This window comes from Buteo buteo, chromosome 7 (genome assembly GCF_964188355.1).
Source record: "Buteo buteo chromosome 7, bButBut1.hap1.1, whole genome shotgun sequence".
Lineage (NCBI taxonomy): Eukaryota > Metazoa > Chordata > Aves > Accipitriformes > Accipitridae > Buteo > Buteo buteo.
This window is the reverse complement of record NC_134177.1, coordinates 22,139,181-22,164,952: the sequence shown is the minus strand read 5'-3', so window position 1 is coordinate 22,164,952 and position 25,772 is coordinate 22,139,181. Positions and strand designations below refer to the sequence as shown.

At 38.9% G+C, this 25,772-nt stretch overlaps 2 long non-coding RNA genes across 4 annotated transcripts in view; both read left to right on the top strand.

Annotated features, from left to right (window-relative positions):
- The first annotated feature begins 1,304 nt into the window (after window positions 1–1,304).
- Window positions 1,305–7,042, top strand: LOC142032792 (uncharacterized). Of its 2 annotated transcripts, XR_012650995.1 has the most exons (4): window positions 1,305–1,480; window positions 3,602–3,674; window positions 4,576–4,713; window positions 6,887–7,042. It is a non-coding gene; the product is annotated as an uncharacterized LOC142032792 (long non-coding RNA). The 2 variants fall into 2 exon arrangements; XR_012650993.1 differs by lacking the exon at window positions 6,887–7,042 and having other exon boundaries at window positions 4,576–5,994.
- Window positions 7,043–7,072: 30 nt separating this feature from the next.
- The window catches only part of LOC142032791 (uncharacterized), a 35,333-nt gene continuing 16,633 nt past the window's right edge, over window positions 7,073–25,772 (top strand). For both annotated transcript variants that reach the window (XR_012650991.1, XR_012650992.1), the window contains exons 1-3: window positions 7,073–17,600; window positions 18,124–18,262; window positions 24,780–24,909. This is a non-coding gene — a long non-coding RNA (uncharacterized LOC142032791). The remainder of the gene's footprint in view (window positions 17,601–18,123; window positions 18,263–24,779; window positions 24,910–25,772) is intronic.

Genomic DNA, 25,772 nt, shown 5'->3' with positions numbered 1-25,772 from the left:
TAAAATTAAGCTTGTGTTTAACTAATTGTAGAATCAGTGCTTTAGTCACTAATGGAAATGTATATTTGATTTCCTCCTGGAATTAGCATAACAGATAGGGAAAGATATGTTCCTAGTGGGAGAGATGGAAAGAGGGTGGTGATCAGGGAACAGGGACAAGTCCCTGCCCCTCAAGTGTTTGTTCAAACTGACAATTCTTCTTGCAAATTGAGAGACTTGAACTTCAGGATTATTTTTTTTTCTTAGTATTTGTTATTATTCTAAAAAGAAAAAAGAAATCACAATAAGGTAGGATGGTTTGCTAAGATAGATCAAAAGCTTGTGTTCCCTAGCTAGTTGTCCCTCTCTTATGAGATTCCTTCTACCATGTTTAGAACTAATGACAACAACAAAAGCTGCTATGAGACTCAGTTCTACTGTGCTGCTTTTGGCATTGAAAACAATAACAGTCGTACTCTCAGCTCTGACCTCTGGATGCTCTAGATTCTGTTTTCTTGGAATTTTATGTTCATACACATTGTTTTCATTATTATAATACTCATAAGAGTTCTCCTGCTGTATATGTTTATTATGTGTGTGAAGCCCTGACCTGTATCTGAATATGTATCTCAGTACCATGCCGTGCTTAGTTTTTAGCTTCTCCTTAGCTTCCCCATATTTCTTCCCTGTTCTCATGCAATGGTCAGGTGTTGCCTTGTGTAAAGCCAAGTTAATTGCTGCAGTGTTGTTCTGCCCATTCCTTAGAGGAATTTCTTGTCTGCTTTACATCCTATGTCCTCTGTGGTTGGCTTAGCTGAGTGCTGGGCCTGCATATTTACCAGTATGATTCAGAAACTTCCCAGGCTCTGTATTGGCCCCCTCTGATTATATTTTGTTAGTAAACTCAGAATAGATGTGTTCCAACTACTCTACAATTGTGTATTTTTTATGATCTTTCCCAAAGAGTGCACTGACCTTTGTTTACTTTAAAGAACAAGCAAATCATTTGTCCATGAGGGTTTGGGGCTTGAAAGAGCAAGCAGAAGTGGGTAGCAGAAAGTTGTTGCAGCAGTTTCCAACCTTCTTCTAGAGAGGCCTTCAGGGAACATCTGAGAGCTGCACGGGCAGGGAACTTCTGGCTCCCTGCTGCCAGTGAGGTTTAGCTTCCAGAGGCTTTTGCTTCAATCAACTCTAACAGAAATCTTCTGTTGGCTGTTTCTTGATTAGGAAGTGCTACAGCTATTGTCTCCAACTGACAGCTGCTCAGGGAATGTCAAGCGCCATTCAGCTGGCTATATAAGAGCACAGCTCCCAGCCTATAGTTAGCAGAGAGGTAACAGTTGTAGCAGCAGTTAGCAGGGCTGCTGAGTGGCCCAGAAATTCTGTTCAAGACAGAATGGGACTGCTTAAAACTGTCCAGTGATAGTGTGAGCGTGCCATGGGGCATGATCTGCAGCACGAGGAGCTGGAGTGACTTGGCATATCGGAGACCTCAACCCAGGTAGGACTCCAGTGAATGGGAGCTGCCATCCAGATCTTGAGCTACAGAGGGTGTCTGGTGTCTCTCCCTGACTAAGCAACACAAGTTGCAATGAGATTCCTGTTTGATATAAGGATAAAGATTTTTCACCATGAAGGTGATCAAACACTGGAACATGTATCCAGAGGGTGCAATTCCCATCCTTGGAGATATTCAGTGCTTGGCAAGACAAAGCCATGAGTAAACTGGTCTGGGTAGCGCTACTTTGAATTGTAGATTGGACTACAAAGGTCTTTCCTAACCTAAATTATTCCGTGTTTCTGTGTTTTTATTAGAAACATGCTAGCTGCACAGAGCCTGTGAATGTTGGCTTTGTGATTGTTTATGTTTGACTACTTCAAATGAAAATCTAAAGAATGATGCCTATGTAGGACAGCAAGGAGCTTCATTTACTGATTTCATCACTCAAAGTGGTTCTTTGTCCTTTCTCTTCCCACCACTCAAAAGGCTTTTGAATTTCTCAGTTTAGCACAGAAATTAAAGGTGACTCTGATCACTTTTCATGAAATGACCCTGTCAGGTTTGAAGTGATACTGATTTAAGTTTGTAAAGGAAGGGGGAACATTGCAATCCATCTGATGTGGCAGCCTCAATAGAGTCACAAGGATATGATTATAATTATCATTGCCACTAAACACTAATTAGTACTGTTAATTAGTTGAGCACTAGAATAGGCTTGTCTTGTTCTCCTGTTGTGTTGTTTATTTATTTATTTAGGGGAAATAGGGAAGGTAAATTAATCTTAGGAAAATTTAATTTGGGCCCTCTCACAAGAAGAGTAGCTCTTGATCCTGTTACTGCTTGTGTCTGTTTTATGAAACCCTACAACTTACCCTGTAGATTAGCTGGAGAAGAGCAGCAGCTCAGCTATGTATATCTATCCTCCTGAAGAAGAGCCTTGCTCTTTCACGATAGCTCTGCTCTATAACATAATAGTGGGTCTGTGCCGGTTCAAGCCAAGGGAGGGTTTGCCTTTGACTTCAGTGGCCATAGAAACAGGCCCCAAATGTCAGAAATGTACTTGCCTGTCTCAGAAACAGAAGAAGTGACAGGGCTGGAATATGATTTCATTTTCTGATTACTCTGCAGTGATTATGTTGAGCTTTTTTTCTGTGTCATGTCAAGAAGCTCTCTCAGTGAGGCAGTTCTCTTGGCTCTTGAAGGGCGAGTTTGTAGAAACATTTAATTTCCCCTTATGGAGATTTGTGCTTTGAAACAGTAGTTGGCAAGAGAGGATAATGACTCATGGTGCCCTGAATTGCCAGAATTGGGGAAAACTGAAGTGAGTAACTTTGCTCTGTAGCTGGGAGAAAGAAATTGCAGCTGATTCTCTTGCTTTCAGTCTTACAGTTTGGGGTACACAATTTTCAAAAACTCAGGCAAAATTCAGAGGTTCTTGAACTGGTATGGGAACCACTCCAAGTAATTTTAGAATGGTACGAGGATGGAAACATGAAGACCTTCTCCTATGGAAACATGCATGCTAGTCCAAAGACAGGGTTAGCTGGGGGAGGAAGTGTTTTACTGGCATGCAATGTCCTTGTTTCAAAGAGTTATTCAAACCAGGCAGGGGAAGGTCTATAATGCCTCTACAAAATAAAGTTATGTAGCTTCAGTTCTGAGTAGCCTTTCTCACTTACCTGTCATTTTCCTCTGAAAAGAGAGTGTCTTTGCTGGATAAAGGGTTTAGACTGTTGCCTCTCTGAACCAGGATTATCTCCTGTCTTTTGTAGGTTCTTCATCTCAAATCTGAGCATCCTATAGGTGTCTGGAGCCACTGCCATGCAAATACTAATGAGCAAAAGTGGAAGAAAACAATGATCATATTTGAGATACTGTAGTGGCTAAATAACTGTAGAAGGGGAAGAAATATGCACTAATGAGGGGAAAATTATGTGTCTTTGTGTAAATGAAGTGTCAAATATCATTTGGTATATAATTTCCAGAGTTTCTCTTTTAAAATATTTTTTGAAGTTCCCTTTCCAATTTTAATTACTTAAATTTGTTATTTGAACTTTATTTTTTCTCATTTGTACTGTAAACGCTTTTTATCCAGACAAGGTTTTCTCTCTCTTTTTCCAGGCCACTTGATCCTGAAAAATGCGCAGAATCCATCTTCATCCTTTGTTTTTAATTAAATTTTCCATTTGTTCATGTAAGTTTACTTTTACCTTTTTTTTTTTTTTTTTTAATTTGAATGTGTTTTACCGAGTTTCCAGATGTGCAGGCTCAGCTTTTGAGTATATTGGCTTTTTCTTTTACTTTACAAAATAGAAGTTCTCTGTCTTTTTGGCCATATTGCAATCAGATGTATAACAAGCATCTAACAACATATATCAAGGGTTTCGATAAGCTATTGTATAGCACTGAGTAATTGATTATCAGAACAGGTGCATGATGAATCATTAGCTGTACCTGGAGAACTCTATACAATAATAATCTATAAGCATCTTCTTTTTCCATCGGGTGGAGGGAGCCCATGAGATATATTTGAATTTCATATATTCAGATCTCTCTTCCAGAATGCAGATGGGATCTGATCCAAACACTGGAGAGCTGAAATCTTGAGTACCAACTTCTGCTTCTTGTTCTGGACTTGACTGAAAGCTTTTCTGAGAAACAGCTCCCTTTTCTGAAGAAGAAATCTGCTGAATGCCATACCTCACCATTTTTACTAGAACAACAAAACATGCTTTCTTTGATTTTTGCAATTGTCATAAAAGCACATGTGACAGCAGGGTCACAAATTAAGACAGTAATTAGAAACTAAATATAAAATATACACTAGCAGGTTTCCCCCTTTGAGAAAGCTTGAGCTGCATGTTGCTCTGTATGTCATTAGTTCCATTGTTATGGGTGTGGTGTAAGAGGCAAAATAAAACAGAATGCGGAAGTACCATTTGGGCTTTAACTCTGAAGGACGGTGTGATGAGATGAAGGTAGAGTATTAGCCATACATGTCAATGGTCTTGCTTTGATTGCTTTGTGTCATCATCATCCTAAAATTACAGGAAAAACAACATTTTGGGGGTGAGTAATGTTAATGTATTTTACAGTGTGATTGATTTAGCAGAATGTACTGGAATACAATCTAACTTGCAACAGCAGAAACTGAAACCAGAGAAGGGCATTTCATTTCCGGCAGACAGAAGCGGTGATTTCCAAGTCTTCCTGAGTTCCTGCGCCTTGATTTGGTAATGTTTTGTTGATTTGACTGTGGGCTATGATTAGCAATAGCAAAATAGATAAGTCTTGTAATGGCAAAATAGTTGAGGGATAATTTTGGTTCCCACTGAAGCCTTTGACAAATGCCCTCTTAATGCTAGTGGGAACATTAGTGAAGCGTATAGCTCTAATTTGAAGCATTTAAATTATGAACAAAAGCCCCTCTGAGTATTCTTTAAAGTAAAGAACTTTCAACAATGAATACTCATTTCCATTTCTGCCCCTGTTGTCAGCAGCTCTTCTGGTGGGAAGGGATTACAACTTGTCTCCAGTAACCATGGCCAGCCTCAAGCACCTTCCTCTTGGCCCTGCAGAGCACACTCTTGCTACAGTCAAGGCTGCCTGCCAGAGTCTGTGCTTTCAGATGAGGGCTCTGTGGTACCTCACTATTACAGCTGGAAGTCGGTACTGTGGAGGAAAACCATTGTGGATTTTTTCTGAGAAAAGAATAGGGAGTTTTCAAAGAGGAGGCTTTCTCAAATGCTGGCTGATTGAGTCAGAAATCTGGCTAGCTGCTCAGGCTTGCTAATGTACCTGTTCCTTGTTTTTAATCCTGTGATATGCAATTAATCATTAATGAGCTCAGAGGAAAGCTGTAGCCTCCATAAACAAAAATAGCGCTTCTGTCCTCATTTTTATATCAGTATGTGAAATATCCTCACCTTTCTTTGTCCTCTCCTGTTTCTCCATATTTTTATTTCTTTCCTGTAATCCAGTTTCCTTATGCATCTTTTCATGCATCCTGCTCATAGAAAACTCATCAGGCTTACTAGATATGAAAATTATAATACCTTCTAGGAGTTTTGTAATTTCTTCTGCTGTAATGGATAGCCACATGCAAAACAATGAGAAATATATGGATATTGAAACCACCTTTGTGTAGTGATCAAGTAAATCATGAAGCTGGGAGTTTCTAAGGAGCCTAAAGGACTCCATCATGAATTAGGATGTTACTTCCTAATATAAGTTAGCTGCCCCCCAACAAACCCCAAACCCAAAACCCCAAGAAATCAAAAATCAGCCTTTATTGGGGGAGCCCTTGAAGATCTTATACTCATTTTTCAGTTCATTTTTTTGTCTTAAAATTCCTTTCAGTGCCTCCTGTTCTGCTTTTTGGCATATTTAGAAGCATCCTGTTCTAAGCAGTTTTGCAGCAGCAACACAATTCAGAAATGAGCGGATGGCAGGGTTGATCCGGCAGGAGGCTCCACTCAGACCATGGCTAACGTACATGTTGACGTAGACTACCTCAGAAAAAATGAGTGTGGCTGCTATGGATGAGAATGTGAATCATTTTTTATACTAAGGCCTAGGAAGTAGAGTACTTACCCAACAAGTTTAAAAAAAAGAAAGAAAGAAAAAAGAAAAAAATCCTTACTCCCCTAGCTCAAGAGTTAAAATCACATCTCCTTCCTTGGAGAATGCCCATAGAGTCCAAGTCACTGGCTTTAAAAAAAAAGCAGAAAAGTGAGTGTATTCTGACACCAAAAGCAGACTCTAAGGTGTGGACAGAGTGTATTTTCCTTACTGCTTTTAAGACCCTAATAGGGGAAAAAGGTTAGAAATATTCTGGTACTGAGTGTGCTGTACCTGGTGGCTTACTGCTCAGCATGTAATTTCTGTGGGTCACTCCTGAGATGTGGTGCTTCCAGCCTGCTCCAGGGCTCAGCTGCCTTAGGAGTGAGGTGTCCCAGCTCCTTGTCTGTAGGCAGGGAACTCTGTTATTAGCTCTGGGCCTTTTGTTCTCTTCCTTCCTTTAAACCTTCCTGAAAATTCTGGATATAGTCCCTGTCTGTAAAAAGAAAATGGAATACTTTTCTTGTCCTTTTATTTAGATAGTAAGAATAAAATCCCTGGCTGAAGGAGTTAGTAACATTGCCTAGATGTAAATGAAAAGGAAAATGAAAAAATCACCAGCACCAAAATCAAATAAATATGTATATTTCTTTAATATACTGTCAGTACATTGAATTAAACTGCTAAAAAGCTTTGTGCTCTGAATGGCAAGCTGAATGAGATGTTAGACCACATAGAAATTTAAGATGAGCAGAAAACAGTTTGTTTGTGGATTGTCACTTTGCTCTGAGAGAAATGTCTCCTTGTTTCTTTTTGGCTATGATAACTAACCTTAAGTCTCCTCAGAGGACTCTATGATGATGAGCTATGGCACCTGAGAGCTACGTGCTTCTGCCCTCTTGATCTCTCTTATGAGAAATGAGACTTCAGTTCTTGAGGAAGAAGAAAGGAGTGAAAAAGGCCAGCCTCTCAGGGAATTCTGTCATGGTATTAGAGCAAAAAATGCCTGTATCCTTTCACCGATGACACAAACTGGTTCATCCACATCTAAAAGGATGTGAAAGAGAAAAACAGAGCTTATACTTGATATATCTTTATTGAACAAAACCTATATTCTGGGCCTTGCTGCTGTTTGAATGATTCAGACATAATTATAGAGGCCTCATAAACAAAATGGTTATGGTTTGAGACTGTCTGGGACTGCCCTCTAAACTGTACATTTAAGTGTGAGAGAAGAAAGAGGAGCATGAAAGCAAGTTGGTGTGTGGATTCTGCATGCCTCTACTGAGACAAGGACGATGAAGTGTGATTGTCATTTTAAATTGGCTCGGCACTGGCACTTTTGTTCCAGGTGAATTTGAATGAGACTTTCACAGAACTCATTCTTCTAAATAGACTGGCAGGCATTTAGGTCAGAGTAGAGTTGGGTCTGGGCTGGAATATTCTGCCACCTGCCCTGTTAATTTTGCCCCATGTAGACTTCCTTGGCCAAAGCTCTGGTTTCTGTTCTCACTGTTCCTGGCACTGCTGGGGCTGACAACCAGGCAGAAGGAAAGAGTTATCTTTTGTTAGATGTTTTTCTCTGGAATGTGTGTTAACAATCCACCTTTATTTAAAACTAAAAGCTAGGTAGCTGTAGCTGACTTAAGACCCCATCTCTGTGGAAAAGGCAGCTTTAGGGGAAAAAACTAGATAGCCTTATTCCTCTGTTCTGTCTCTCTGAAAAGAAGAGTCTACCTGGTCTGAAAACTGTTTGGAATAAGGATTTCCATTACTCAGAGATAATAAACATTGTCAATTAAGTAGCAGAGAGGGTACCAGTTGTTTGTCTCAGGAGTTAATAGATGGGTTAGTAGCATAGGCACAGACTAGCTGTAAGGGTTTTAGTCATGTGATCCAGAATACTGACACTTCTAAAACAAAGCACCAGCTTTATTGTTTGAATTCAGAATATATACAAACAGAGAAAATAGGAGAAGTTTTGAGATCGTCCTGAGATAACTCCAGCTATCTCATCTCTTGCAAATACTTCTCAAGCTGTTTTCAAGAATTCTGATGAAAGAAACGCTGCAACTTCCTTGGAAATTTATTCCAGCATTTAACTTTTTATACAGTCAAAGTTTTTCTTATTTCTTGCAGCAATTCAAGTCCATTTTTGCTCATCCTGTCTACCACAGATAAGCAGCATCCTCTTTACGATAACTTATGTTTTGGAGAATATAGTCATGTCCTCTGGGCTTCTCTTCTGCAGCTTAAACAACCTCAATTCTTTTCTCATAGGTCATAGCTTTTAGGACTGCTAGTAATTTTTGTTTATCTCTCTGGGAACATCTTTAGCTGGTCCATCTCATGAAGCAATTTCCAAAGCTTGACCCACTACTCCCAGCTGAGAAATTATTAATGTCCCATTTTAAAGCTTTTCTTCATATGTCTTAAATGCAAATGTCCACCATACATGAGAGTCACTTGGTTTTTAATAAAATGATTTGTCTTTACATAGGTCACATTCTGGTCTTCAATAGTTGGAAAACTTATTTTCTTACTTCTTAAATGTGAACTGTCATTAATTATTGCTCCACATATTTGGTGATCACTTGTGAATGCTTTTGGAAATATACTTTTAATCTTCAGGTTTTGATGTTGGTGACTTCTATAACATGATGTGGAATGAAAAAAAATCTTTTTAACCATGTTTCTCACTTTTTCATTTTCATCTAACAGTATTCTATAATGATATAGGCAATGCAGGCATTCCCAAAAATGTTTTCTATACCATTCTTTACCTTTCTGTACTTCTTTCAGGCCTTGCCAAGTCTTCTCACATCCAGAGAAAGCACTCCTGTTCTTGTCAGTCTCTCATCATGTTTGAAACGTTTTCTGATTATTTTCTTTTTTCTTCTTTGAGCCCACTAGTTTGGCAATGTCCTAGGCTTACCATCACTGTGGAGGTGTCTCCAGATGTGACCAAGTCATAGATTAGTATTAAAATGCATCATGTGTCTGGTAATATGGGATGAAGAAGTTTTTATATTCATCCTTGTAGAATATGATGCATACTGGAATTCTGGTGTTAGCCGTGAACACAGTCGTCATACTTTGAATAGGTTTTTTTTTGTTATTTTATTTATATTTAATCCTCCCCTTTCTCTTTTCCAGCATTCTCTCTTGAAATGAATAGGTGATCATTATGAGCTTTATAAATTTTTAATTAGGTCTTATAGACTAGATAAGTGTGTTTTTCAATTATTAAAAAACCAAACTTTTTTCTTGACTTCTGGAACAACAATTGTAAAGGAGGTGTTACCCAGGCAGTAATATGTACACTGAAATATAAAGCCAGGTACATTCAGTTTTTAATAAACTCTCCAGTCTGGACTGATAAAGTATCAGTCCATAGTTGGAGAGAACTCATGTTGAACAGATCTGCCTGTATTGATGGTGAAGGAGCTGGTTACTTCTATGACCCTGTCCTGGTTTCAGCTGGGATAGAGTTAACTGTCTTCCTAGTAGCTGGTACAGTGCTATGTTTTGAGTTCAGTATGAGAAGAATGTTGATAACACTGATGTTTTCAGTTGTTGCTAAGTAGTGTTTAGTCTCAAGTCAAGGATTTTTCAGCTTCTCATGCCCAGCCAGCGAGAAAGCTGGAGGGTCACAAGAAGTTGGCACAGGACACAGCCAGGGCACCTGACCCAAAGTGGCCAACGGGGTATTCCATACCATGGGATGTCCCATCCAGTATAGAAACTGGGGGGAGTGGGGGCGAGGGGATCGCCACTCGGGGATTAACTGGGCGTCAATCGGCAGGTGGTGAGCAATTGCCCTGCGCATCATTTGTATATCCCAATCCTTTTATCATTACTGCTGTCACTTTATTAGTGTTATCATTATCATTATTAGTTTCTTCTTTTTATATTCTATTAAACCATTCTTATCTCAATCCACGAGTTTTACTTCTTTTTCCCGATTCTCTCCCCCATCCCACTGGGTGGGGGGGAGTGAGTGAGCGGCTGCGTGGTGCTTAGTTGCTGGTTGGGGTTAAACCATGACAGACCCTATGCTTTACTTTGAAATCTCTGTAGGTCAAGACATGAATACACAGGGGGAGATGGCTGCGACTGAGGTAGAGATGGGCCTAATTCCCTGCTATGCAGCATCCTGTTATTTATTCCATCTGTTAACACTGTAGCGCAGTTTCTCACACACTTGACAGGAGTTGCTTTAGAGATAGAAGGAGTGGGTAGTCAAGAGATGTGCAGAACCCTTAAATCAGTATGGATCCAATACCCTGATTGTAGAGTTTGGGCAAAGGACCACAATTTCTTTGTTTTGAGTGCTGAGTTGACATTTTGAAAGAAGGAGAGAAAAATAATTTCTGATGAAGTATTCTGGTTATTTTCTTTAAGTAAGAGAACTTAGTGATTTAACATGGAATTATTCTTTAGATCCACTGAAATTTTTGAATCAAAATTGTTGGGTGTTCTTTCTTCCCACTTACAAGGCAGACATTCTGTTTCCCAAATGTCTCCACTTTTTACAAAACAGGCAGGTCATTTTACTTCTGTGCCTGAACTTGTATCTTCAGGTAGCTTTTGATAGACCCTACCTATTCTTTATATTTCTCCTGTGGTGGTGGTGTATAGCTTCACCAGAAGCTTTACTATCTTGTGTGTGGTGTTGTGTTCATTACAGTGAGATGCATAAAGAGCTTTCCTGAAGCTCGTGTTTGGGAAGAGAATTAGAGGAAGGCAGCAGCCAACTCTTTGCCACTTCCAGATGTGCTGACACAAAAAAAGAAAGACCTATCGGGCTGCCCCCCTTCTTTGCCCTGTTTGGAGTAGATGACAGTCAAGGCAAGTGCTCATGTCAAATGACATGCTAAGTCCCTTATGTATCACAATGCAGATTTCTCCATATTTTAGGGCTTGTGTTACACATTGAGAGCTGGATGGTGATTTTTATTAAGTGCTCAGACATGTGTTGCTCACTTCCTCTGATTTCATTAGACAGATCTATGACTATAATTTCCACTGGTCCTCTTATTCAGACACATGCATTTATCTGTCATTGGGGTATAACTTACTAGTATTGCAAATTTTGACTTACTAAAGTTCATGTTGCCACAGAAACACTTTTACTTTCAAAATTATTTATATTTCCTTTGGGGCAACTGCCTTTTCTGTATTTTTCATCATGCCTCTTATTTCATTTTTAAATGAATTTCATAGCTAGGTGCAGTACCCTACTGCGCACAATTATTGCACCAATATAAAATCTAAACATCATAAAGTCATTTCCAAAATCTAGGCAGTTACTGGTACTGTCGCAGGAAAATCAACAGAAAAGTCCTCTTTTTTTGCCTTAAACTGGGTCATTTACCTGACATTTAAAATATTGGCTTTAATATTTCTTTCTACCTCATTAGAGAGTTAAATAATCCATGAGACACTGTGTATTAAAAATCAATTCAAAATATTAAAATACTGCTTTTAAAAAAGCCTCACAAATCTACCTTGTACCCTAAGCCAATACCTCATATGTTGGTTAACAGCCAAATTAATGGAATATTCATCTGCAGTCTCATGGAGCTATGTCGTACAATCTAATTAAAGGTAAAAATCAGGACAACCAGAGTTGTCTTTTGTGAATTGAAAGTCCTCTTTTATGTGCTGTGGAGGTGTCAGCACTATTATAAGGACTAATTAGACATTTTACAACATCCTGGTACCAGGGAGGAAGTGGTATTGTATGTAGTTAAAAGATTATGAAGTGTCTTTAGCACATTGGGGTTAGATTTAAGGATGCCTTCAGTGCTTACCTGCTGTTGCAAGAGGAAGCACTTTATTGTCTCGTAAGAAGAAATTGGGCTTTTTGAAGAATTAAATGCTTGCTTGTAATGGCAGACTTCCACTTCTGAAAGCCACTAAAAAGAGTGAGCAAATTGTTGTAAATGTAGTGGACTCTGTTCAAGTCCACTTACAAATCTCAGCCACACAGGATAAACTTAAACTCACCCATTGTCTGTAGATGGCATTTCATGTCAGTTTACTCTATGAAATACATTCAAGAATTTCTATTGCTCATCTCCCCTCCCCCAGCATACGCTCAGATAACTCTTCTTTGTTTTCCTTAACAAATGTAATTAGCAGAAAGACTGGTCCAGTGCTGTGTGCCTTTTCCCAATAAAATTAGATTATCCCATTCATGCATAAACTATGCTACATTTCATTTAAGATCTCATGATTTATAAACCAGACACATAGATTGTATGGCAGGAAAGGTGGGGACCAACTTGTTTTCATACTTTATTTTTTAATGCTTACATTGTTGTCACTCAGAACTTGCTTATAATCACAGTCTTGCCTGATGCTTCAATTTTTACTCCTGTATTCTGCCCAGTTTTATGTGCATTCACATCCTGACTGTGAAAGTCCTTGAGTTTTTTTTCTTGTTAATGCTTTAAATGACTAACTAGAAAAAGGAAAAAAAAAAACCACCAAAGGGCAAATACAAATATGCATACACTCACTTTGTCTTTATCTTTAATGATAGAAAATCATGACAAAAATTATGTTAAATGTAGTACCTATTGTGCTTTTAAAAAAATAAGCATTGCTCTCCGTGAACAAAATTTGTAGTTAGATCATAGATTTATCTGAAGCTTTTAGCATTTATGAGTAGATCTTTAGATGAGGCGTTATGAAGATGTTAATCAGTGTCAGCTCTAAAGATTCACTTTAAAAATTTCATTTAGTATGTGAACTTGTTGCAAAAATGTATCTTCTGATTAACTGTCTAAACTGAAAGGAAAGGAGAAAGTTCTGTCTGACTAGTGTGAGAGCAATGAATGTTTAATAGACTAACAACTGTTTTAAAAAAAAATCCAACACCCAAACATAATGGGCACTTTTGAAACTAAATTTTCAACGTGGTGTTTAGGGATTTAACCATGCAGTGCACATTAGTGTTAATTGGAAGTTGTCCAGTCAAATCTCTACACATTACACTGCAAATGTACTCCTTAGTGTTTAAAGCTGGCCTGTTAACACTCATTATGAAACTGCACTCAAGGAAGGCAGATGAAGAAATATGGTACCTGAACATCTACCACACAGCAGTATAGTCCCCCATTCACACCCCAGAGGTTTGGTTGGGTTGTTTTGTTTTGTTTTGTTTTGTTTTTAACAGAAGTTCTGCAAGAAGACTGTATCAGGGTCTTCTTTGCTATGGAAAAGCATTTTCCCAGACTGAAAAATAACTGGGTTTTCTGGGGGCCCAGCTGAATTGCTGTTGGCATGGAACCTGTGAAGGTGTTATAAATACAGCAGTAAGTTTTTTCTTTTTCTTTTATTCTTTAACTTCTTTTCTTTTCAAATAGTCTTCATGCCAATCCCAGCTATCCTTATGCTGATTCTGGACCTGATTCAGCTCCAGCAGAACTTACAGGTGAGTGAGGGTAATGTAATGGAGAAAGCCACACATAAATTTGCCAACAGCATTTTTTTTACTTAGAAAATGCTGATTTGGCAAAAGTGGACTTCTGCTGAGAACTGCTCAATTTTTCAGTCATGAATCTTCCACAGATAGCCATATCTAGGTTCAAGGTCTGGTTTACCCACATTTATTTATACATAATGGAAGAATTAAAATAGGAAATTTTGGAAGTTGGTCACCTCAACACAGTTATCATCCTGGCAATGAAGACAGGGAATCTGGAATGTGGGCAAATGGCCAAAAGCAGGAACCTGAAGCTGTGTTGTCATACCCTTACTGGATGTCCCAGCCACCTAGCTATGTGAAGAAAAGGACTTCATGGTATCTGTGAAAAACAGGAAAGATCTTTGTTTTGTTCCAGGTGAGTGCCAACATTTTTGAAATGTCAAACTTACTCATGGTAGGAAAACTCCTTACAATGAGAATGTGGGGAACCAAGAACTGGGACCAGGCCTGTAGGGAAAATGAAGAATAAAGGCGCAAGATCATACAACAATGTTTTTCAGAAGATCTTAGTCACTGAGGAGGTGCATGTCCATCTGGGATTGTAATTTAATTCAAGTTCTTGTGCTTTATTTTGTTTTGGTGTTCTGGATCTTGCATCTTTAGGAAAAAAATTGAAATGCGGTAGGGTAGAATGTTTGCTATGGAGTAACTCAGCAGAAAAGCATAATTGCAGTTATTCCTTCTTTTCTGGTCATTGAAATGGATGAAATATATAGCTACAATCCAAATCTACTTGGGTTAATATCTCTCCCTTGGAGAGTTATGAACCTTGGAACACTATTTCTTATGATTCCTACCACCTTTCTGAGAACTTGTGCAAGGAAAACTGAACTCAGGTTAACACCCTGTTCTTTGGGGACCTAACACAGGATTCTGTATCTTTAATGATAATGTAGTTGCATGATAAAAATTCCTTTTTATTTTTCCAGTTCACAATGGGCATTATATTTTTACTGGTGCAGAGTGTGTGCTCTAGAGTAAATACTGCCTTGTAGTTTTTCACAACTGAAATCTCTTAAAATTGGCACACAGATTAATAACACATGCTCAAGGTGCCCATTAGTTATTTCTACAATTAGTGGAAAAATGCCACAGCTCATTCTAAGGAGTTATTAGGGGCATTTCTGTAGGAATGCAATCAATTCTTTGCTCTGTATAGTTAGCCAAAGCTAGCAGAGCTAACTTAAAAAGTCCTTTTAAGGATCCTTCAGAGACAAGTAAAACTAGATTTGAAAGACTTACCACAAAAATACTGTTGATCCACTACTGTGGTTGAAGCTCCAGTCTACGGTATTTAATTGTGCTTCTTTGTAATACTTTTTTAAAGGATTTTGCAAGTTATGTACATGGGTTTCCCTTAAGTTGCTGAAGTGGCTCATGATAATGTTTTATTCTTTCTGCATATTTCTCTATGATGTATGCAGTGGTAAACTATTCCTGATGAACAAACATTTATTTAACGCTCTTCTATGCACCTGTTCTTACTACACACTATAGCATCACTCCCCCAAAACCATGACTATTCTCTACCTTCACTTAATTTCAGGTTCTTTAATTTACATGCTTTGTCCCATGCCATGTCAACTGTTCTGACTGCAGTTCATGGCTCTACCTCTCAGCTGCCTAGCCTGGGATCTGCTTGCCTGCAATTAGGGCAGCCTATGTTCAGTGTAGGTCCTGGTTTGAATAACTTTACAGAGAGTTCCTACATCACTACACTACTGCTACATTACTAGCAGTAGTGGCTCAGCGCTGTTTGTCATGAAGTCTTTTTGCTTTACTTAATTGTCACCCATCACCTTAGCTCTGCTCCTCTCACATGTCAAGTACAATTGCAGGATCCTTGTGGCCACCGCTCCTACCTTGATATTGCATCCTTTGCTTTTCTAATGCCTCCTCCAAATCCTGCTCCACCTAACTTCCTTCTGTCTTCTGCAAAATTTTTCTTTTTATTTTCCTTCCTAACTCAGGATTCCTCACTCTGCTTATCTGGAATGCTGCTGTCTTTAAGGACCCTTGGCTAAGGGATCAGCTACTGACTGGGATCTCCATGTGACTGCAATGTAGGCCAGGAGGCACCAAGCTACGAAAAGGGAAGGTTGGATGCAAGACCCTAAGAGCCTCTGGCAAGCCAGGAGGCTCTCATTATTCTTTCTGTAGGGCAGCTGGGTGATGCCCCATTGCCAAAAGGGATACCTCCTCCTTTGGTAGAAAAGTATCTTATGCAATGATAGGTATGAGCCTAGTCATTCCACAGGCTCTTGCTTTCTTGCCAAGCGCTGCACACCCTACTGTTGTTCCACTGCAGCCAGGACTACAATGAGTTGCTGAAAGTAGAAGGCCTGAACGCCTGAAGTTGGAGGCAGGGTGACAAGCTTGGCACAGCTCAGTCAGTTCTAGCTGGCCAGAATATGTTTCCAGAATACTGGAAACCTTTCAAAGCTGCTAAGATGGTATAAAGTGTAAACTGACTAGACAGCTACAAATACTCTGATCTCTGATTAAAAGAACCCAAACCTCTAAGCAGGGATGCTTGCTGAATTAAGATAAGTATGGTAGTCAGTCGTTGCTTATCCCACATGATCTTGATGCATCAGTTCTTTGTCTTAACCACATGCAGCTTGTGGGAGAATTACTTTTCCATCTGTACTCTGTTGTAGGGGTCGGCGTTCGGAAGATCTCGCGATGTCACGGAAAGTTAGAGGGTTAGTTGCAGCCTTGTGATGTACCTGTAACCCCACCTCCCCTTGTTAGTATAAAAGGAATTAACTGCGCAATAAAAGGCAGAAGTTGGCGCTCACACTGTGTGTGTTATCCGTCTCTTTCCCTGGTCCGGGCCGACCAGTCATCTAAGCGTGGCACCTTGATATGTAGCAAACGCTACACTCTGTTATTGTCAATTCAAATGTAACATTGAATCCTCTTGAACTGTTATCGCAATTGCAGCCTTATCCTGTGCTAAAGGTCCCATAGACTTCAGTAGCTGCTTTGTTTGACCCTTCTGTTGAATGCTCTGAGTTCTGCTAGTACACAACGGAGTAACTGTACTCAGAAGAGTGGAATGCTCCTCATTTACACCAGTGTAGGGGTACGGGTCCTTGGGGTGTGTGTCTGTACTGCTGTTCGAGCAGAATGGCAGTCTTCTGATTAAACAGGTGGATAATTGAAATAACTGCTGAGGGAAATTCCTCCCCCTACCCCATATAGTCACTCAGTTTCTTTGTTTAAATAATACATATTTCACATTTCAATCGTACAAAACAGGCAATTGAAAAGGATTGTATTTCTTCCAAATTTGTGTTCTTATCTGCTGCTGGGTTTCCACTGTCCATAGCCATAGCACAACTTATTACCTTACAGCTCTGAATTATGATTTTTTTTTTTTTTTTTTTACAATTAATTTGACAGCCCTTTGGAATACTATTTGAAAATATCAAGACATTTTTAATAAAATATTTTTGGTCATAAATGCTATGGGGATACTTGGCACAATATATCCTGCTTTTAGAAGATAAATTTGCATTTTTACAGGAGCAGCTAGTATGACAGAGTAATTTGGGTGAAATCCAATTGCTACAGCGAAGGTACTATTTAGTAATATGTCTAAATCAATACCATTTATCTCTAACTTTCTAAGCCCAAGTAGTTTGCAGATTTTGGGAAGAAACGGTGGTAACTGGTAAGCAGTGTGAAGTCTGCTGTTTTCTCTTCTTGTCTGTCATTCTTATTAGCTCCAATAAGAATACTGCACATTAATTTCTTGTTCATTGAGAGGCTAACAGACCTTTTTGTATTGTTAGCTTTTAAATTTTTCACACAACACTTCTTTCTCTCCCCCTCTTTCACCAGCCCTTCAGTATAACATCCCAAGTGTTCTCCTTCACTGTTTCACACCTGGATTTCTTTTTTCTTTTTAAGTTATTATTCAGTGCTCCCAGCACTGTAGCAGAACCATACTGTGGAAGTAACTGTTCACAAATCATGGGTCAAGCCAGGTTTTGGTAGAAAGCGTGACTTGGAAATCAAGACTTGGAAAGTGATTGCAGGGATCAAAAAAAAAAGGTAAGTAAAACCCATGGCACTGCTGCCTTTACCATCCCCTCTCACTGGAGCCTGTGGGAGACCTTCCTAAACTGGTTTCTGCACAGGGAAAGAAGAAACGTTTTTCAATCTCAACAGCATATGCATTTTTGTTGCTCAAAATATGATTTCAAATCCTCCTTTTATTGTAATATACCAGCACCATTAGGAGTTGGGATTATATGTTGATAAAAATGTTACCTTCTTTCAATGGTAGCTAGTAAGTATTGTCATTTTGGTCTACTCTAATGTCATTTATTTCAGTGGGTTTACGTTGTGTTTGTGATGGCATGATACTGCAATAACACTCCTTCTGGATTTCCAAGCAAAAGAACGAATGGGGATGTGTGAAACTCAAAATCTATCCTTCTCTACTTTCAGTTATACTGACCAGACAGACTTCTAAGGAAGAGAATTCCTTTTTGTGCATCATTTACTCTTTCCTGTACCATCCATGCTTACCTGTAGCCTGCAAAGTCTTTATTACCTATTGTATCTATTACAGTACCAACAACAGGCCCTGACTGATCTTGTCTATAGTTACGCCGTCACAGAATGCAGGAGTTGGTGGCCCAAAGCATGACAATATAAATTGACAAGACAGAAAAGGGAGAGTGAAGAGTTAACCAGCTCAACCACGCATGGTAAGTCAGTGGTATAGCTGGGAGAGAACTGCAGTTAACTTACTGAGCACCACTGTCGGTTAAGTGCTGTATTTTGGGCTCCTCATTCTCTTCTCACTTTGAGAAATCTTCACTGTGCACTTAATTAGTGTAGGGATCTTCAGTATGCCTCTCTGCTGTTGCCAAGCCCAATAGTGGGAAAGCATGGTGAAGTGCATTTAATAAGTGTTATTCATTTCAGCAGTGAAACACAAATCTTCAATATTTTGCTTAGCCTAAACTTTATGTGGAAGGGATGAAAGTCATGAGCAGAGATGGCCAGAATCTTCCAGGGATTTTTTGCTGTCAGAAAAATATTTATATTACTAAACCAAAACATTCTGCCCCATGCAGCACTGTTATTTAAGTTGTGCTAGAATCTGCAATGTATGAGGCTTATTTTGCTCCCTTCAAGGCAAATGGAACCTACAGAAAAACAACTTATCCCCCTAAACTCACCAGCCACAAACTCTTCCTGCATTGCTGTCGGGTGGGAGTGCTCAGTGTTCATTACTACATATCCATTCCTCTCATTCTATCACATTGCCCTTGACAAACCACCTTTCAATTTGAAAGGAATAAAAAGTGGTTTTAATAATCTGACTTTCGTAAATGATGTTCCTTGTTCATCTTGTAGTAGAAGAGCAAAGCCTGAGTAGTGTTGTTGCTAGACATGCCACAAGATCCACAAACTCAGGAATTGAACAGAGAGATGATATCAGAGTGCTGAAGCAGTTGTCTGAGCAGCTACTTTGTCTCCTCAATCACTTGTCATTCTAGGAAAATATTTACAGTTTGTATTAGGTGATGATTTAGCAACACATGATCTTGGAGAGCAGTGATTCCCCTTACCAGACCATAAGACCTCCCACTGATGGCCCTACATAGAACTCAGGAAGTTCTCTCGGTCTTTGGTGTCCAATATCATTTTCATTATGTTGTTCTAATCAATTGCCTTTCCTTTCATGAAGAGTGGCTGCTGGGGATGTGTGATTTATGCTGCAGTAAAGTTGCTGAAACTGCAGTGCAGAGGAACACACTTGTGAGCAGTTCAGCTGGAGTGGGACTGTCTGTGAACAGCATGGCATAGTAACCACTAAAGGCTTGTTTGGGTCATTCATGAAGACCAGTTTAAAGGAAACTTCCTTTGCTGCAGCACTTACGGAAATCTGTAGGAAGCAAGAACTCAGAGGATTATGGGTGAAACTAGTCTTTTTGTAAATGCTGTAAACAGAGAACTGTGTATAAGGAGTATCTGGGCAGAGTTTCAGTCATGGCCAACCTGCATAGCTGGTGATGAGAAGAAATCACTAATGGTCTAGGTGGGATAGATCAGCTCCCACATTACTGCAAAACATTCAGTGCCAAAGGTGGACGTGAGAGGTTCACATTAGCAGCCATATTGTAGTATGTCCCAAAAGCTTCATTGGCATTCCTAGCTTTCAGTCAAAATCCCAAAACATTATATGCAATTGGTGTTTTCTCTTTCTGCAAAGCCAGCACCCTTTCAAGCTAGCAGCTGGTGCAGTCACTTAGTGCGCTGAGAAGCTGACTCACACTTATGTTTAAGAGGTAGTGAAATAATGACAGCTCTTGATTTCCTGTTTTGTACATTGAACTCTGTACTTGCCATGATCTTGGATCATTCAACCCCCCCAGGGATCTGAAAGATTGTGAAGTACCTGATTTTAAGCGTTTTGATTTCTCTCAAATGCAAAGAGACGTATGGGAAAAAGATCTGCTGTCGATTTTTGGTAAATGTAGGAGGGCTCCTGCTGTAATCTTGGAAATATTCATGTGCCCATGTAGTCACCAGAAACTTGTTTTGGCCATGCTCTTTCCTCTGTGGTGCTTACTATTGCTTATTCTTTCTCTCTTGATGCCTTTTGCTATTTGCTTTTACTCTTATTTAGCTGCTAATGTTGCCTTCTTACGTGACATAACTTGTGTTGCCTCCTCTCTGACATACAACAGCTTCTTAAGTCACAAATGATATATTGCTATCATTGCACCAAAGACAGTGCTGGTGATATTGCATGGTTAGTGTTAGCATATGAAGGGCTGTGTGAGAGCTTTTAAAGGATTCACCCCTGGAAAACTTCAGTCTCTAACAAATGTGGTTTGGAAAGCAATAAGATGCCTGACAGATTGATAGTGATATTATAGTCTTGCTTCTTTAGGAGTCATGCTGAAGGATAACACTGTCTGTTAAGCTTTTGACCTCCATGGATAAAAGCTGGTTTACTTTTGGCTTATTTTCCAGGCTTGTCTAAAATAATACCTGGTTCAGTCAGCATTGTCCTTAAGAGCAACAGGGTTCCAGATCATGTATTGTGCACCTTGTGTGCACAGATTGTACAGCAGTCCCATTGTTTCTTCCCAGGGGCCCCGGTACAATCCCACCATGCAGCTATGTAACACTTGCACTGCTTTATAGTTCAATGGAAAATAGCAATTGAAGAAGGTGAGTCGATCCAATTTCAGAGACAAAAGCTGATCTGCTCTGACAGTAAAGATGTGTTTTCTGCAATTACTATCTGCAAACCTCTTTTGTGGGGGAAGTAGGAATTGATTTGAAAGAATCCCTGGCATTGTAATGCTATCAAAGCGAAATTGCTTATTATCAATTTGCCATTCATTCTGAAAGTCTTTAAACCAGTTAGAATTATTTTAATTCAGCATGATCATTGCTTCCAAATTATGGACATGTAATCTTGTTTCAGTTACTCATTAGTGGCTCCCTTAATTTTCATATATAGTTCTATATAAATAGTCTTCTTCTCAAAGTGATTAAATATTCATGAAAAGTATCAGAAGCTACAAATATTGACTTCGCTATAGAATAAATAAATGCAAAAGTTTACTTAAAGTACCTCATCTGTGTCCTTCAAATATAATGAAAAGGGTCATCTCTGAGATGGAGAAAGCGTAGCCTTTCCATCCACTCAAAGCTCCTGATGTTGCTGTTGGCAGTAGGTGTCCACCAAACAAAACAACTCTCCTCTAGGAACTGGACTGAAACCAGCAAGTCAATGCATGCAAGTCATTGAGTTGTGACGTAACATAACAGCCTTGGCATCTTCTTTTGTTCAGAGTGCAGCTCAAGCAAATGCATTTCCTTTTATTTATTAATGCTGTATTGTTCTGACCTTAGCTTGATGAACAATATTTTTTCCTCCTCCGCCCCGCCCCCCTTTTCTTGCCAGGCTAAAGATGGATTTACAAGGCTCATTGCATTCACAATGAGGTATGAAAACTTCCACCTTTTGCATTCAGTCCAGACTTGACTATAAGTAAAAATATTTTCATTTTAAATGAAAAGGGTTGGTATTCTCGGCCTTGTTTTCAGCTCTTGTGGACCCCATCCAATTTGCCACACCTGAGGAAACCTGTAATGGGAGATGGAGACTAATGATGGAATTGGGTTTTGGGGATGAATTCAGAACAGTATTCTCTCTTAACTTTATGTTCCAGTGGGTGTTCATTTGGGATTTTGTAATTTGTTTTGTGATCTGATGGTGCAGAGAACTTCCCCTCTCACTTCCATGAAAGTTGTTACTACTTATAAGCAGATTATGTGATGTGATTCCTCTTGTTGTAGTTGCTGTTGGTTTTTTGTTCATTCTCTGACTGAACAAAGCATTGTAGCCTTGATCTCAGATACATCTGATATATTTAGCTCAGGCAGAGAATCCTGCCAATAACGTACATTAAAGGCTAAATAAACCTGTGGATAATAAACCCTGTGTCTCTTTTCAAGATATGAATTAGACCTTTATAGCTCCAAATACTGTGTTTTGCTCAGTCTCAGACACCTGCCTGGGAATGCTCTCCAGAACAGTATATCTCTAGTTACAAAGCCTAGATCCCATGAAAGAGGTGTCTAATATATCAGAATCCAGCCCAATGGTTCTCTGTTTCAGAAACCTACAGATTGGCTTTAAATGAGTTACATCTTTGGACTGGAAGAACATTTTAGGACACCTGTCATCTGCTGTGTCCTCCTGCCATCAAAAATTTACAAGTTCTTAGACTTCTGTTTAATGCCTGTTTATACAAAAAACTTCTAAATCTTCTGTACTAATACAAAGCAGATTTTAAACATATGAATGTACAAGTGTAACAAAGTTGCTGCTTTTTTTCATTTTAATTAAAAACACCTCTGAAAAAAACCCATTAAGTTAGATGATGTTTTTATGCCATGTCCTCCTTTTCCCTTTCTTCATAGCAATGAATATGGGCACTTATTTTAAAGAATACAAGACTGAATGGTAAATCCAGCTAATTCAAGGCCCTCCTTGTCTCTCAGTCCCTGTTTCCCTCTTTTCTTTCCCTCCTCCTCTTCCATCTTTTACTATTCTCAGTGTCTTTCTTTTTGAGGGTTAATTTGTACTCTCAGAACATAATGGAATAAGCTGCTGGTTCCAACAGCTTGTGTTAAGCAGCAAAGATGGTGTGGGAACAATTAATGAGGGCTAGCTTGGAAGTGGCTTTGCTTTCCTAGCTTTATGATAACTGTCATTGGGGCAGTTGCTTGGAGGCTCATTCCAGTTTTCTGCAGGCTGGTCTACAGCCACTCAGCAAGTGAAATTGAGATAGTATCACTTAAAATGCACAATAACCAAACTCTGAGAAAGTGTTGCTTTCTATTCACAATGTTGCTAAAATTTTAGTGTGGGAGCTCCTCTCTCTCCTGCCATTTAAATTTTGTTGTTATATGCCATTCTGCACCAAAAAGTGTTAAAATCAGGCTAACCTAATCTGCTCTGCTCTAAAAAAAAAAAGTGAAAAGGGATTAGGGATAGGCATTTATTCTCACTCTCTATTAATTTCTTAGGCTGTTTACTTGAATTTCCCTTGCTCTCCCTCTCTCTCTTTTTATTTTTATTTATTTATTTTTTTTTTAACAACTTTTTCTTCCTCTTTCTCTGCTCTGGGTGAGGGCAAGGTGGAGGAGGGACTTGCTGAACACGAGCTGCTGGTGGAACCCTGTGGAGCGGGTCACTGCCAGGGGCAGGAAATGGAACACATGCCTTCCACCAAGGCAAATTTCTTTTTCTAATCAGATCAGCAGTCATGCAGGGAGAAGTGGCACTGACAAAATGTCAAGAAATCAATCCTCTCATGCACATGGGTTCCAACTGTAGCTATGGATGGATTTCTGATGGAGAGGAAATGTCCATGGCCAAAATTGTGTTGTACATCATGATTACAGCTGTAAGGAACACTTCATTCAACCCAAATAGTGGCAAGCCTTTAGATTGTAGTACCTGACCCAAGCTTCCTAATGGAAAGTTAAAGTGAACTCAATTATCATCTTCAGCTTCTTGTGTTTCTTGTCATGCTATATTACTGCTCTGAGGAATATCTATTCTGCAAAGCTTTGGCTCAAAGGCTGCTAAGTTTTACATAAATCCACTGTGGTCATTTATAAGCTTTCACATTATTACTTTATCAACTAAATATATATACATATATTATATATTTTCACCGAGTTTGAAGTAATGGTTTCCCCCTTTTTTTAACTATAACTTTCATCTTGGGGCTTCGCAATAGAGTGCATTGTTCATACGTTCTAGCACAAAAAGAAAAGCAGAGATGCCCTTGCAGCTGATTTTAGTATGCACTGCATGCAGCTCTGGCTGCTGCCATGCTGCAGCACTGTAGTCTTTTTCCTTTGCACAGAACATAAAACACTATATTTCCTGGATTCCACAGTTTATATATTTTACATAGAAGATGAAAGCCACTGGAATTTGTCCTAGATTCGCTCCCTGAAATGGAGTGGGAATATTTTGCTATCCCTTCAGGCCATTAAAATTCTGGGATAAGATTTTCATAGCAAAAGCACCACAATATCATAGTTCTCTGGACCCTTGATGTAAGACATAAGTTCAATTGCATAGCTCAGAATAACTTAATAAAGAGTACAGAAACAGTTAAAAAAACAATTAAGGAGTTACTTCACTGTAGGACTGTCATTTCATTAACTTTGATACTTCAGCATTTAACTTCTATTAGCAAAATACTGATATTTCCATCACATAAGAACAAGTTACAAGAAAATTCTCTAAGAAAGAAAATATGTTTTAAAAATATAACTTTGAAGTTTAGGAGTAAATAATGATGAAAGATGTGAAGAGTTATACACACAAAGAAGGAAGGGAATGATTAAGTCTGCTAAACAAGAGTGGTTGAAGTGATATGAACAGATTTATATATCTATTTATGAAGAAATGTGAAGTGAACATTACTGAGAATGCTTCTGGTTTTCTTTAATGTGTGCAAAATGGTGATATATGAAATGAAGTATGTCTTCTTAAATTAACTTGTGAAACTCACTGCTGCAAGCTATCATTCAAGGCAGAGCATAGTAATAGTTTGTAAAAGGCCAAATCATTTTTATCAGTGAACAGAGATATGATAGGTGAGACAAAGGGCTTGAGATCCGTCTGTGACAAAGCATATGCTGATTATGATTGAATTTGTTGTTTGACAGACTATTTTACAATTGCCTGTTGTATTTGTTACCTGTATCACCCTGATGTAAACCATGCTGCTGCTGTCAGAGAGAGGACACCATGCCACCTGCTTCTAAGGAAGTTTCACAAAGAGCTTCTTTTCCTGAGGTATGTAATATGTGTGTGTGTCAGGTGAAAACAGCTACTTGCTTTGAAATTTCAGAACATCCTTGGAGGTCTCAAACAGTGGCAAATACAACTTCTAGAATTTTCTTTCAGAAACAAAACAAGGCATTTTTTTTCTATGAAAGTTTTAAGACTTAAGATATCACCATTTAGCATTTGTTATTTGATACTCATAATCCTAATAGGTGCTAACAAATATGGGTGTGAATAGCAAGTACAAAACTTTGCATTTCTCTTCAGACCAAGCACAATCTTAATTAAATCTAGAAAAGCATGGAAATTCTGGATTAAAGCTGACGGTCCTTTCCAGTGCATTCTAATGCTTCAGGCATAAAGGAAGGCTCCTGGAATAGCTGTGTACTTGACAGAAGGCATCCTGTCCATGGGCTCTAATAGTTGGAGATCAATTTGATAGCTAATTACTTCCAGCGCTAGTGAAGGCTAACTCTGAACTGTATGTAGTTTGCTGATTATATCAGCACTGTAGCCATTGAGAATACATCACACTGACAGCACATATTATTATCCTTTTTCTAAAATATATCCATGACAATTAACTGCCTACCTCTTAAAAGCTCTGTTTTGCATTACTGTGGAGAATAAACTCACTGTTGAGGAAGCAGGGACACTGAAACAGTCATATGATGGCATGTTCTGATCTATTGAAACATAACATGTACGGTATACATAATTGTATTGATATGCAGCTGATAAAAGCAATAGATTAAAGTACACTGATACAGTACTTTTCAGTCCTGATTACCTCCTCAGTCCCTAGAGTGGTTCCATGGACTACTGTAGAGGTGGCCTGAAGGAGAATCCTGGCTGGATGATGGAGGATTTTT